General features: G+C 42.0%; 1 long non-coding RNA gene across 1 annotated transcript; it reads left to right on the forward strand.

Annotated features, from left to right (window-relative positions):
• The first annotated feature begins 4,914 nt into the window (after window positions 1–4,914).
• Window positions 4,915–5,988, forward strand: LOC133714268 (uncharacterized). Its single transcript, XR_009848529.1, has 4 exons — window positions 4,915–4,989; window positions 5,086–5,308; window positions 5,399–5,582; window positions 5,672–5,988. It is a non-coding gene; the product is annotated as an uncharacterized LOC133714268 (long non-coding RNA).
• The last annotated feature ends 8,464 nt before the right edge of the window (window positions 5,989–14,452 follow it).

Raw genomic sequence — 14,452 nt, forward strand, 5'->3', positions numbered from 1 at the left:
TCTAATATATAATATTAAACTTTACTGAAGATGTTTATTGATCAAAATTTGAGAACTTCATCAGTTCTTTGCCTTTTCATTTATTGTATATAAATGTGAATCCTCTGCTGTATAATTGATGCTAGGAACCATTTCACCCACTCACGTTATAATAAGTTTGGTACTGATATCAGTACCTAGTTGAAATCAACAAGGCCACTGATATCAGTTTGTATTGGAATTCAAGAATGTAGTTTGTTGGTTCTAGATTCACACTGATATCAGTTTGTATTAGTTTCACACTGATATCAGTAAGATTAGATTTCACTGACATTAGTATCTATTTATTTCACACTGATATCAGCAAATAGTGAGAATTGGACACTGATTGAGATGCAATTTTGGCATTGGTTGAAGGTAAGACACTGTTAATTTATTGATGTGTAATGTCCCAATAGCACCTGCAATAGAGGGGACTGATTCCTCATTAGTGGCTGCATAGTGGCTAATGAGATTAACCACTCTTATCAGTGTGTATTGGGACAAAGGGGACTGATTCAGATCAGTGTGGAATGGGAAAATTTCTAGTAGTGTTTCTTCCTCCCTCCCTGTTTAGAAGTAGAGGTTTTTTTTACCCTTATCCTCCAACTTAGAGCCCTGATGCATAGAAGGAGAAGAGAGGTTCACCCTTCCAATAACCACATCTTCCACCACCGGAACATCGATTAGATTAGTTAGAGAAGCATTACCGGCCTCCAAGGTCATTTCATTATGAGGAACATCAACCATAACCACTTCACCTACCACATCGACACGGGCTTCTGATTCATGTTCATCCCAAATCAACTTCCTTCTTTTCGCCTCCCCAGTCTGTTCAATTCCCAGTAAAAGTTATTCCTCCCTCCTAGCAGAAACATGTTCTCCATCATCTCTATCTCGTATAACCCCACATACTGGATAATTAGGAACTCTCAATGACCACAGGTTCTTTCCTACATTCAGGCCAAAAGTTTGACCTTGCAGTTGGCCATGGGCATCGATTGAATAAACAACTTTAGAAAGAGTCTTCCAATGCCTATATTTCACTTCCGTAATATTCCCTTCCAATCTAGTGACACAATTTGCCCCAACATGATCCAAAACACCACAATAGAGACAAAAGTGGGGTAGGTGCTCATACTCAAATTTCACCGTACACAGAGAAGCATCCCTTGGATCGAGTTGCATACGAACACCTTTTCTCAGAGGATCATATGTCTTCAAACCCACTCTTATTCGAAGAAAGCTCCCTATACCATCACCAGAACTCCTTGGATCAGTATAAACATATTCCCCAATACTTCTACCAATCTTCTGACCTATCTCCTCTGTAAGAAATGCAGAAGGTAGTCATGTAGCCCTAATCCAGAAGTTTTGCACCAGCATCGAAACCTCGCAAGGATTTATGAGGCCTTCTAATGGAACCAGAGCCAACAAGGCATTATCAAACGACTAGAGGCTTCCATTTTGAACTCTTTGTTGATCACCATCAGAATTCAAAAAGAAGACAAATCTACACGAGTCTTCCCAATCAAGAATGGAGAAATCCTCCTTCGTCCTTCATATCTTCTTTAGAATACTTTTGAAGGACTCTTTATTCAAACTCCTATAAGAAAGGACCTTGCCTACCAGCTAAAACCTCTTAGCCATGAGCGCTGCAGGATCATCCATCGTAATAACTTTGAAATCCTCCTCATCATAAATGGCAAGCTGTCGTGAAAAATCTCCCACAACCTCCTCCATCCAAAGCAATAGACTCAAACCTGTCGACCACAAACACACTAGCAGAGAAACGAACCACCACATGCACAAAACAATCATAGGATAGTACTCGCCGTTCAAAACCCTGGTTTCACTTAACCCTAACTCTTCACGAGAAAGGACTCAAATTATGCTTATTATTTGTGGAGGTTGTAATTTAAAGACAAAGCCGGCCTTGCTGCTGGGCAGCGTTGGCGACCGCACAGGGCACAACAGAAAAGGAGGCACCATATTTTTTAAATAAGATTTAATATATATATATATATATATATATATATATATATATATATATATATATATATATATATATAAAGATAAGTAAACAACATTAAAATAGTATTGCAGATTTCTAGACGCAATCTGTGTCTTTTCTTCTTCTTCTTCCAACTGCACACACGACTTCATTATTCTAGCATCTCTTACTCTCTCCTAGGCCTTGAAATCAAGCAAATACTCTTTAAATTGGTTTCATTGGTTATTCAATCCTTCAATTTCTTCTCATCATTTATCATCACCCACTCTTTCTCCTCTCTATGCTTTTGTTCTTCTATGGTATTCATACAAATTTTTCAGCTTTCCATCGATGTAAGCTGACATACAAATCAAAATAAATATTGGGTGTTTTTCAATTTTGATATTGGGGTACTTGATTTTTGGGTTCAATTGATTTCTAACAACCTGCTAATTCGTTTTCACTTTTCAATATTAGGTGCAATTGGAAGTTGGAGTTGCAAGTCGATCTCGATCAGAAAAGGAAATATAAGAAGGAACAAAGTTGATTCCACGTTTTATTGTTCTATGCAAGTATTTACATTCAAATTTTAGTGGACTTATATTTGGCTTCTCTTTAGAGATCTCAATTATTGAAGACTTTTTTTTTCATTTCATTTTGTATATAGTTATGTTATTTTTCGCCCAGGGTCTTAAAAAACTTAAGACCGGCCCTGTTTAAAGGTGCACAAATAGATATTTTTTTTCTTCATTAATTTCATAAAATACATATACAACTAAAGTAGACACAGCCTCATATTAGGCATGAGTTCAAAAATTACATTGAAAATTTTCCGCTCTTATTATTTTGGTTATTGGAGGTTATCAAACCCTGATTGAGCCTCTTTTCAACTCAATTTCTTACCCTTCTTCTCACCATTTGGGCTAGTCCTAAAAACTTGCTCATATTTAGTATTAGAGTGAGTAACCTTATTTAGTACTACAGAAGATTAGGCATTAGATCAGTGTATTTCCATTTCACCCCAGTCACTTTTTTTAACTTCCAAGGCCTTCTAGATAGCTTTAGAGGCATCACTACTAGAAAACCCCCCAATCCACACAGATGAGATTCACACAATCTGTGTGAGAAACACTGCAATGCACACAAATATCTGTGTGAAAACCATATTCACACAGACATCCGTGTGAAATATATTCTAAAAGTGGGGTCGGAAAATTTCACACGGATTTCTGTGTAAAAATTTATTTCCGCGTCAGAGAATACTATACATATGTCATAATTTCACACGAATTTTCATATAAATTAAAGTTAATACATGAAAATCCGTGTGAATTTTATTTCAAAATTAAGAGGAAAATAAATTAACTACACTCAAATTTAATAACCATATTTATATCTGGCACACTATTCATTGCAGACTTTTGGTTCCACATGAACATCCGTGTATAATAAAATAATTCTAATATTCACACACAGAAATCTGTATGAATCCTATTTTAAAATAGATAAATTAATTAATTAATTACATGATTATTATTATTATTATTTTTTTAAATAAGGGCCGGTGCGGTTGCCCTCAAGCCTTCATTAATGAAATCGTCGAATACAGGGGGAGGGACATTGAGCCTAAACCCCATATTACAATATGCACCTAGAGTACATCCTGAAAAGAAATCATGAGACGACTCTACTAAACAATCGTATTCGAAACCACACCAACTAGCAAAGAACGCGCTCCAGACGGTTCTATTTGCTTCCCAGCGGTGACACAACGGAAAGATAACTCGATCTGCAACTCTTATACAGCAAAGCATAATGTCCATTCTCACAGCTTTCCTATCATGTTGCCACTGGAATCTACATCCAGTGGCACAAAGTCTCACCCTGCCACTAGGAGGCAGCGACCATTTGACAAAGCAAGGAACTCGCCGCCTACCTAGAGCAGACAAGGTACTTTGAGTGCACCCACAGGCAAAAGGCCCGACATGCCCTACAAGACAAATGCAGGGACTTATTGCTCGCAAACTGCGCAAACCAACTAAACAACAAACAACAGTAAAAAACACACTGCAAATAACAAAAACAGTAAAAACAACAACAAACAAAAATAAGGAAAAGTCCAAGCAGCATGGCCCTGACACAAAGGCCCGGCCCAACCAGTGGCATGACCCAGACACAAAGGTCCAGCCCAGCCCCCGCACACCACAACCAACCAGCTCCGCCGTCCACTAAGCAAGCCTCCAGAACGCACCATCGACTCGTCGCCTTGCACTGGACCGCCGCCGTAGCGCATCCCAACGCCACAACACCGCCACACCATACAAAGCCGACCATCCCAAAACCCGGCCGACGTCAAAACCCAGGTCACAGGAATAATCAGACCCAGATCTCTGCAACGAGATCAAAGATCAAGCCACCGCCTGGAACCCAGACTCGACCGAGACACTCGAAGCCTCCGCCGCTACACCATGTCCGGCCTCACCTACGATCGGAGGAGAAGAGATCTAGATCGCTCCGCCCCGACTGAGATACATCCACTTTCATCCATTGCTGAGCCAGGTCTTCACCACAGCACCACCCTACAAGGACAGATTAAACATCCTCTCCCGGACCGGAACGCAGCGGCTGGGGCGCCGGCGGAGTTCGGCCGAGAGAGATAACTCGCTTTCTCTCTCTGCTCTTTTCGCAGCGCGTGAGGCGTGTTCTCGGGGTTTTTTACAAAGCTTGTTGTTTTTTTCCTATTAATTACATAATTATTATGAACGTATTTATTTTTGGCACACTATTCCTTGCAGACTTCTAGTTCCACACGGACATCCGTGTGGATTTCTTATCAATAACTTTCTCCGGCCGTATTTCCATTTTATCTTAATTCAAGTTTTTTTTTTTTTTCATCCATTAACCTTTCTCTCACCGATCTCTCTTCTATTTGATTGCTCTCCTTCTCAAAATTAGAGTTCAGGCTTGAAGAATAAAAGGTGGACCATAAATTCTTAATTAGTGTTGAAACTTTATCTTGATTATTGGAGGACTAAACCATATTGGTATTCTCTCTTTATATTTTTAATTATCAGGTTAAGGCTTCAGATGATTTTATGTTGTTTAAGTGTGTGAAGGCCGACTGGATCGCTAATCATGATCGGTTGCAGGATTGATGAGATGTTATAGCATGGACCAGAGTTTATTCGTCTCTTTATTCTCTCTCTCCATCTTTCTCTTTCTCATAGATCTCCCTCCGATTTCCTCTCGGCGACAAAAGCATATCTGAAATTGTTGAATATCTCAAATCCTCTTCTGGTAAGGCATGGTTTTCAATTGCCCACTTTCGTTTATTTTTTGTGAGTTTTTCTTGAAACCATTATTTATCGATTTCTTTGCACCATAAAGGAAAGTCTGGAACTTCCAGCACCATTGCCGTTGTACAGATTCGCGAACCCCTCCTTCTCTGGTCCCAGTCGCAGTCAAAGCATGATTTTGATTCCACAATTCAAAGCAGATCTTGCCAAGAAGGAGATGTTCTTAAATTCAACTTCTTACCTCAGCTTGTTCTTCATGAATCTTAGATCTGCAGGTAATTAAAGGCATCTCTGTGGATGTTGAACACATAGATTTGTGTTAATCTTATATTGATTTGCTAATCTTGCTGTTATTTTCTTGTAGGAAATGATATCATGCAAAGAAAGACTCAATTTTGACATATGCCATCAAGTTGGATCTCAGATATTGTTCCTTCAAGATCTGCAGAATCATCGTGAAGAACATGAAGAACAATTATGACTAAAATTTAAATTAAAAGGAGAAATTTAAAAACAAAAATCTAATTTGAATAATCTTAATCCATTTATTTTGATATATATAAAAATAAGGGATAATTGTTCAAGTAAACCCTAATTTGTGTTTGGCCCAAACTCTAGGTTTCTTGACCTAGTGGTAATAGGGTTAAATTAGAAGGATCTAGATTCCTATTCAATGTAAGATTACTTTCCTTGTATGATTGAGATTCTATGCATTGTAATCCTCTATATAAAGAGACCCCTATTATCAATGAGAATACACATCGATTTTCTCTCAATTTCTGATTCCCTAAAACACGTTATCACCACGAGACTCTAACCCTGATACCCTAATTTCGTAACCTTCAAAATCCTGCAACCACCGCCCCACATATCGAAGCCCTAATCCCAAGGAGCCCAAAACTGGTGGTGAAACCACCGGAACCGGTGAAACGACCGTCCCCTGCCTTCTGTGCCTGCCCTGAGCCTGCCCCCTGCGAGCCCTGCCGACAGCTGCAGTGTAGCTGCGAGATCTGCCGAAGCATCTGCGACACATGCCGAGAAGCTGCCGAGACCTGCCGAAAGCCCTGCATGCCCCTGCCGAGCACCTGCCGAAGCATCTGCGACACCTGCCGAGAAGCTGCCTAGACCTGCCAACAGCCCCTGCAAGCCTCATGCCGAGACCTGCCGAGACATGTGCCTGCCCCTGCCGACAGCCCCGCACACACCTGCCGACATCTGCCGAGCCCCTGAGCAGCAGCTGCCGACATCCTCCGCACAGCCCCTGCAGCAGCCCCCGCAAGCCTCTGCAGCTGCCCTACACCAACCTGCCTTGCTCCGGCCACCAGTTTCCAGCCACTTTTCCGGTGACCTTTTTCTGGCCATCTTCAACAACTTTTCCGGCATTTTTTTTCCAAGGTAAACTTTTCTAAAAGTTCCCGTTTTTTTTAAGTTTTTCAATTTCTTCTTCTTTTTCTCGGGGACTTCCAACATCCCTTCTTCTACCCTCCTTTCTTCTTCATAGGGGAGACCAATAGCCGAACTGTGGGGGTTCGTGCTCACTCCAAGCTTGGAGCTTGTAGAGTCCTCCAAACTTAGAGTTTGTTGAGAAGAAAACGATCAACCACATACATCGTTGTTTAAATCTAATCCAAAACCCCTCTTGGAATCGGATTTTCTTGGAAGCGACTACGCTCAGAAATTTTATAGCTTTTCGTGGTAGCCTTCTTCGCTCCGAAACTAACCCTACTTTCTTGTTGTTTTTTAGGATGAGTAACCTGAACAAGTTGAGCTTCGCTCCACTAGAGACAACAGGCGCAGGATACCATAAGTGGGTCCGTGATGTGCGCCAGCATCTTAAGGCTGATGGGATCTTCTGTACGATCCAAGAGCCAAGTCAGGACGTGCTTACTCCTCAACAAGCTGCTGCTTTTGAAGCAAATAGAGCTACGAGAGAGGCTAATGAAGCAAAAGCCATCATTCTCATGACAAGGCACATGAATGACGCGCTCCAAAATGAGTACTCCAATGAGGCAGACCCAAGAAAGCTATGGGTAGAACTCGAGCAGCGTTTTGGCAACGTCCGTGATTCCCTGCTTCCAGACTTAGAAGTGAGATGGTCTAGCCTCCGCTTCTGTGATTTCAAGTCTGTACTTGACTACAATTCGGAAGCCCTTCGTATCAAATCTTTGATGGAATTGTGTGGACAGAAAATCACTGATACGATGTTGATCGAGAAAACTCTCTCCACCTTCCCCGTCTCTGCATTGATGGTAGCCAAAAACTATCGGATTGATGTCAATGCTAGACGCATCACAAGATTTCATGAGCTAATTGGTGCCATGAACGTAGCTGAAAAGCACGACAACATACTTGTGAAGAACTATAACTCTAGACCCGTGGGAACCAAGTCAATTCCGGAGTCTAATTATAGTCGCGCCTCCAAGGGAGGACACAATGAGCGAAACCCTAAGAATAGGGATAATTTTGGACGTTCTAGTCCATATTCTCGCCCAAAAGAGGAAGGAAACCGCCAAGATAGGCGTGCACGGAACCGTGGAGGTAAACGTATGAAGAGGGAGAGAGGCCAAGCCTCCAGTTATGGTGGTAACGCCACAAAAGGCAATAACCATCCTCAAAACGCTCCCAGAGCTACTCGATCAAGGGGACCTGACCATAATGATGCTTGTCTCAGATGTGGATCAAGTGGACATTGGGCAAAGAAGTGTACTGCATCCCAGAACGTTGCAAACGCATACAAGACGTATCGTGAAGCAAGGGAGGCAAATTACATGGAACAAAAAGATCAAGATGGCGATCTCGATCTAAGGGTGGAAGACTACAAGGATCAAGACCCAGAAACTGGCGATTTTGATTAAGTCTTTTTATTTTCCAAGAGATGTAGGCAATTGCCATATTATTTTTGTAATAGATGCCAATAATATTAGTCTTTCTTCAAAGTAGGCGTACTCAATGTAAGTGTGATGTCCAGGAAGGTTTTGAGATCAGTGGTACTTAAGTGAGCTTTGCTCCACCGACATCTCTCTACTCACCTGGTCACATTTTCATTGGAATTACCGAAAGAAGTCAGACGACTATCATTGTTTTGCATTAGCTAGTTTATTGGATTAGATTTTATTTGGTTAAAGAAACGATGATGTAAATCCATTTGGCTTATTAATAAAAGTTGAGTACTTTTCTTTATGACTCCTTTTTAATTATGAGCTTTTCTTTTAGGAATGGATGAATTACAATGTCTCGCAGACAGTGCGACTACACACACCATTCTACGCCATAGGCAATTATTCTTAGAGATGTTGCCTACACATTCATCTGTGACTACGATGGCTGGGCCATCAGGTTTAGTTCAAGGACATGGAATGACCCAATTCCTTTTGCCCAATGGCACCTTGATTAAAGTCACTGAAGCTCTCTACGCTCCAAAGGAAACTCGAACCTTATTGAGCTTCAAAGATATAAGAGCCAACAGATTCCATGCGGAAACGCATACTGAGAACGGAAGAGAGTTCCTTTGCATTACCTCTAATGATTGCGGACGAAAGCGCATCTTAGAGAAGCTTATGTGTCAATCTAGTGGACTTTATGTCACTACAATTCGACCTATTGAATCCAATAATGTCATAAGAGAAGATCTCTTGGATTCAGACACATATTGGCTTTGGCATGACCGACTAGGACATCCCGGTCATGATATGATGCTCCGTATACTAAAGACTTCACACGGACATCCATTCTTCAGAGTGAGAAGAAGCAAGAATCAAAAATTGATTCCGGGACTCATCAAGACCGCCACAATTGCAGCATCTGGCGCTGCAGCCATCTTAGGGCGCCATAGGGCCGCCCAAGTCCCATGTGATGACGCCATAAATGGTGCCAACTATGAGCATGACGCCATAGTTGTTCCTCCCAATGGCCATGACGCCATCAACAGCAATTCCCACGGCTCCAACGCCATGATGGGAGATGTAGTCACACATTTTGCTTCTAATAACGCTACAGGCGCTCAGGCCCAACCAAAATCCTCATTGGTTGCTTCAAAGGCCCCTCGCTCTTTCTGCAAAGCCTGCTCATTTGGGAAATTAGGACCGAGACCGTCCTACGCAAAGGATCCCAAAATACTCATTCCGTTCTTACAAAGAATCCAAGGGGATATCTGTGGACCAATTCAACCATCATGCATGCGGACCTTTTAAATACTTTATGGTATTGGTTGATGCGTCGACACGCTGGTCACATGTCGCGCTGTTGTCCACTCGAAATGCTGCTTATGCTAAACTCCTCGCCCAGATTATCCGTCTACGGGCTCACTACCCTGACCATCCTATTAAGTCAATTCGACTTGATAATGCTGGAGAGTTTACATCGAAAACATTCGATGACTATTGCATGTCACTGGGGATTGATGTAGAGCATCCAGTTCCCCATGTTCATACCCAAAATGGTCTCGCAGAAGCCGCTATCAAACGACTACAGATGATAGCACGGACATTGGTGATGTGCACCAATCTCCCTGTTTCTGCTTGGGGATATGCAATATTGCATGCAACGACGCTAATTCGTCTACGACCCACTGCAACCCAATCTAACTCTGCGTTACAGTTAGTGACTGGGTACGAGCCAGATATCTCGCACTTGCGCATATTTGGGTGTGCCATTTATGTGCCTATTACGCCGCCACATCGTACTAAGATGGGTCCACAACGACGAATAGGCATTTATGTTGGATATGAATCTCCAACGATCGTCCGCTACCTTGAACCCTTGACAGGCGATCTCTTTACCGCTAGATTTTCGGATTGTCACTTTGATGAGACAGTCTTCCCATTGTTAGGGGGAGATAAGAACACAAATGTTCAACAGGAACGACAGGAATTGTCGTGGTCTGTCCCCACTATGTCTCATCTCGATCCCCGTACCGCACAGTCCGAACTTGAAGTGCGAAGAATAATCGAGCTCCAGAACGTAGCAGACACTCTGCCTGATGCATTTTCTGATGTTGCCAAAGTGACGAGATCACACATACCTGCTGCAAACGTGCCTGCAAGGATAGATGTCCCAAATACTGGACATCACGCCACTTCTGTGACACCAGGAGATGGCGCCATTGCCCAGCATGGCAATGATGTGGAATCTATGGCCATAGGTCCCGCAAGAAAGCGCGGTAGAATGATTGGTTCGAATGATACTCGCCCTAGAAAGAGAGCGAATGAGGCACAAACAAATCCTTTGATCATCGATACTCAAAATCCGTCCCATGAGAATGTTCCGGATTATGGTTATGTCCAAGAGACATCATTGGGGGACGCCTCAATGTCAGAACCTATCCCTGAGAACGTAGAGATCTCTGTAAATTACACTAGTGTACATGGGACGTGGGAAAGAAACTCCATCATCATTGATGATGTATTCGCGTATTCAGTGGCGTGTGAGATTATTGAGACCGATGACATCGAACCACGCTCCGTTGATGAATGCCAACGTAGAGCTGACTGGCCAAAATGGAAAGATGCGATCCAGGCAGAACTTGATTTTCTAACGAAAAGAAAGGTATTTGGAAATATTGTACCGATACCACCCAACACCAAGCTAGTTGGTCACAAATGGGTATTCGTTAGAAAGCGTAATGAGAAAAATGAGATTGTAAGGTACAAAGCTCGCCTTGTGGCGCAAGGTTTCTCACAACGCCCTGGAATCGACTACGAGGAGACCTATTCTCCCATAATGGACGTCATAACGTTCCGCTACCTTGTCAGTTTGGTAGTTTCCGAAAAACTGAACATGCAGCTTATGGATGTGGTTACAGCGTATCTATATGGGGATCTAGATACGGAAATATACATGAAAATTCCAGACGGAATTCAGTTACCCAAATCAAGTGGCTCTAAACCACGGAGCGCGTTTGCGATTAGATTGAAACGCTCACTATATGGATTAAAACAATTCGGACGGATGTGGAATAACCATCTAAGTGACTACTTGATTGGGAAGAGATATGTCAACAATGAACTATGCCCATGTGTGTTCATAAAAAGGACAAGTTCCGGATTTGCAATAGTAGCGGTTTATGTCGATGACATGAACATAATTGGCACCCTTAAAGAGTTAAGGGAAACCGCTGAACACTTGAAATCCGAGTTTGATTTGAAAGATCTTGGGAAAACACGGTTTTGCCTCGGTTTGGAACTTGAGCACCGTAGAGAGGGTATCCTGATTCATCAATCAGCTTATACCCAAAAGATGCTTAGGCGCTTCAACACTAACAAGATTAAGCCTTCAAGCACCCCAATGGTCGTCCGTAGTCTTGATCCAAAAAAGGATCCATTTCGTCCAAAAGATGACGACGAAGAAGTGCTAGAGGTAGAAGTGCCCTACCTAAGTGCAATAGGCGCATTATTGTACTTAGCACAATGCACAAGACCAGATATCTCATTCGCAGTGAACTTGCTAGCTAGATATAGCTCTGCGCCAACACGACACCATTGGACTGGTGTTAAAGATATCTTTCGATACCTAAGTGGTACGACCGATATGGGCTTGTTCTAGCCCTACAGAGAGAAGATGGATTCGGACCCATCAAATGTAAGGGACGCCACACATGGTGGACCACGTTCCCTCTCCCCATCCCAAAACGATATAAGTGTTTTGGAAGGTTTTGCTGGTGCTGGGTACCTCTCTGACCCACACAAAGGTCGCTCCCAAACTGGTTATGTTTTCACCATGGGAAAGACCGCGATATCTTGGAGGTCTACGAAGCAGACCTTAGTCGCTACCTCCTCGAATCATGCAGAGATTATTGCTCTTCACGAAGCAGTTCGTGAATGTATATGGCTTCGATCCATAGTTACGCATGTTCGAAGCAATTGTGGTTTGAAGTCTACCACAGATGAGCCAACAAGCATTTATGAGGATAATGCTGCTTGCATTGAACAAATGAAGCAAGGCTACATCAAAGGCGACAACACCAAGCACATATCGCCTAAATTCTTCTACAATCAACAACAACAGAAGCTCCTCAAGATCAAAGTGAACCAGGTTCGATCTGAGGACAATGTGGCAGACTTGTTTACTAAGTCATTGCCCAAATCCACGTTCGAGAAACATGTGGCAAGGATTGGCTTGCGGAAAGTATCTGAACTCCCATGATCATAGTCATCAGGGGGAGGCGCAGACATCAGGGGGAGATGTCAACATGTTCGTCTCGAAGCGTGAAGGGTGTGTTGTGCTCTTTTTCCCCTTCGACCGAGGTTATTTTTGTCCCACTGGGTTTTTGTTACTCGGCAAGGTTTTTAACGAGGCAACGAGAGAAGCACCGCGTTTGGGCAACACAAGGGGGAGTGTTCAAGTAAACCCTAATTTGTGTTTGGCCCAAACTCTAGGTTTCTTGACCTAGTGGTAATAGGGTTAAATTAGAAGGATCTACATTCCTATTCAATGTAAGATTACTTTCCTTGTATGATTGAGATTCTATGCATTGTAATCCTCTATATAAAGAGGCCCCTATTATCAATGAGAATACACAGCGATTTTCTCTCAATTTCTGATTCCCTAAAACAATAATGACCATTTACACAATTTTGGAGTTAATTAACCCCACTTACCCAAATACTGTAAGAGATTGCCCACCTACACAATATTTTATATATATTTTGTCCAATATTTTATATATATTTTGCCCACTTACCCAATTAAGTATTTTTTTTTGTTACTTTTTATTTATTTTTAAGACAATTTTGCCCTCATCTTCTTTGTCACTTAGAGAGAAAAGTCATCGAAAACCTCGCCGGACTCCAGTGATGGGTGGCCGGCCTTAGACTCCGGTGACCAGAATCCTGTAACCGGTGACCGAAATCCTGCAATCGGTCACCGGAATCCAGCAACCAGTCACCGGATTCCGGCGTCTGATTTTATTGCCTATTAGAGGTGGCAAACGGGCCGCTAAGCACGAGCACGGCACGGGCCCGACACGCTTAAAAGAGGCCCGGCACGGCCCAAGCCCGTTAGTGGCCCGGCACGACCCGAGCACGTTAGAATAACGGGCCGGGTTGGGCCTAGGAATATTGGCCCATTGGCCCGGCCCGAGCTCGTAATGGGCCCGGCACGGCCCGAGCACAACATATTGTGGGCCAGCCCGTTACAAACACAAAATTTCATTTTGTTTTTAAAACTATTTAAAAACCACAATGATGAGATTTGAATATTAGACCTATTTATTTAAAATCTCATGACAATTCTACCAATGCTATTTCTTTATATTGTCAAAATAGTGAAATAAAACATTATATCCTTATTTTGACATAAAGTATTTTTTCTAATCTCATAATAATACAACTATAGAATGAAGTAAAGAATAATATGATACTAAATCTTCATTATATTAATAAAGATTAATCTCACAATAATATACTACAAGCAATATATTTTGAGTTTTTTTTTTCTTTCTTTCTTTCTTGTAGTGGAATATAAAAGATATTAGAAAACTAATCTTAAAAAAGCTAAGATTAAGAAAAATATTGTAGAACTTAATTTATTTTAATTTTCTAAATAGTTAAATTAAATTAAATTTTATTTATTCAAATTAAAATTTTTAAATCATGTTTTATAGTGGGTAAGCACGAGCACGGCCCGTTTATTGACCTGACACGAGCACGGCCCTGTACGATATTGGCTCGGGCCATGAGCCAGACCGGGCTTAATATTTAAGTAAATGAGTCGGCACGAGCCCGGCACGATAATAAATGAGCCGGCCCAAACACGGCACGAAGCACGACTAGGCCCGCTTAAAATGGGTCGGGTCGGGCCGGGCCGGCCCGTTTGCCACCTCTATTGCCTATAATAATACCCAGTAATCATATTATTGCCCCTAGTAATCATATTATTGACCCCCAATAATCGTATTATTGCCCCCCAATAATCGTATTATTGCCCCCCAATAATCGTGTTAATGCCCCCCAATAATACGATTATTGCCCGAATAATCGTATTATTGCCCCCCAGTAATCGTATAATTGTCAACACATATACAACACTATACATCATTTTTACATATTTTCACATACTTTTGGATACCACCACAAAAGAAGTAAAATGTTAGAGCTGAATTGTAGTCAGATGCCAACACATATACAACAATATATTAGTCGATCCGATG

Source organism: Rosa rugosa, chromosome 6, assembly GCF_958449725.1.
Source record: "Rosa rugosa chromosome 6, drRosRugo1.1, whole genome shotgun sequence".
Taxonomy (NCBI): domain Eukaryota; kingdom Viridiplantae; phylum Streptophyta; class Magnoliopsida; order Rosales; family Rosaceae; genus Rosa; species Rosa rugosa.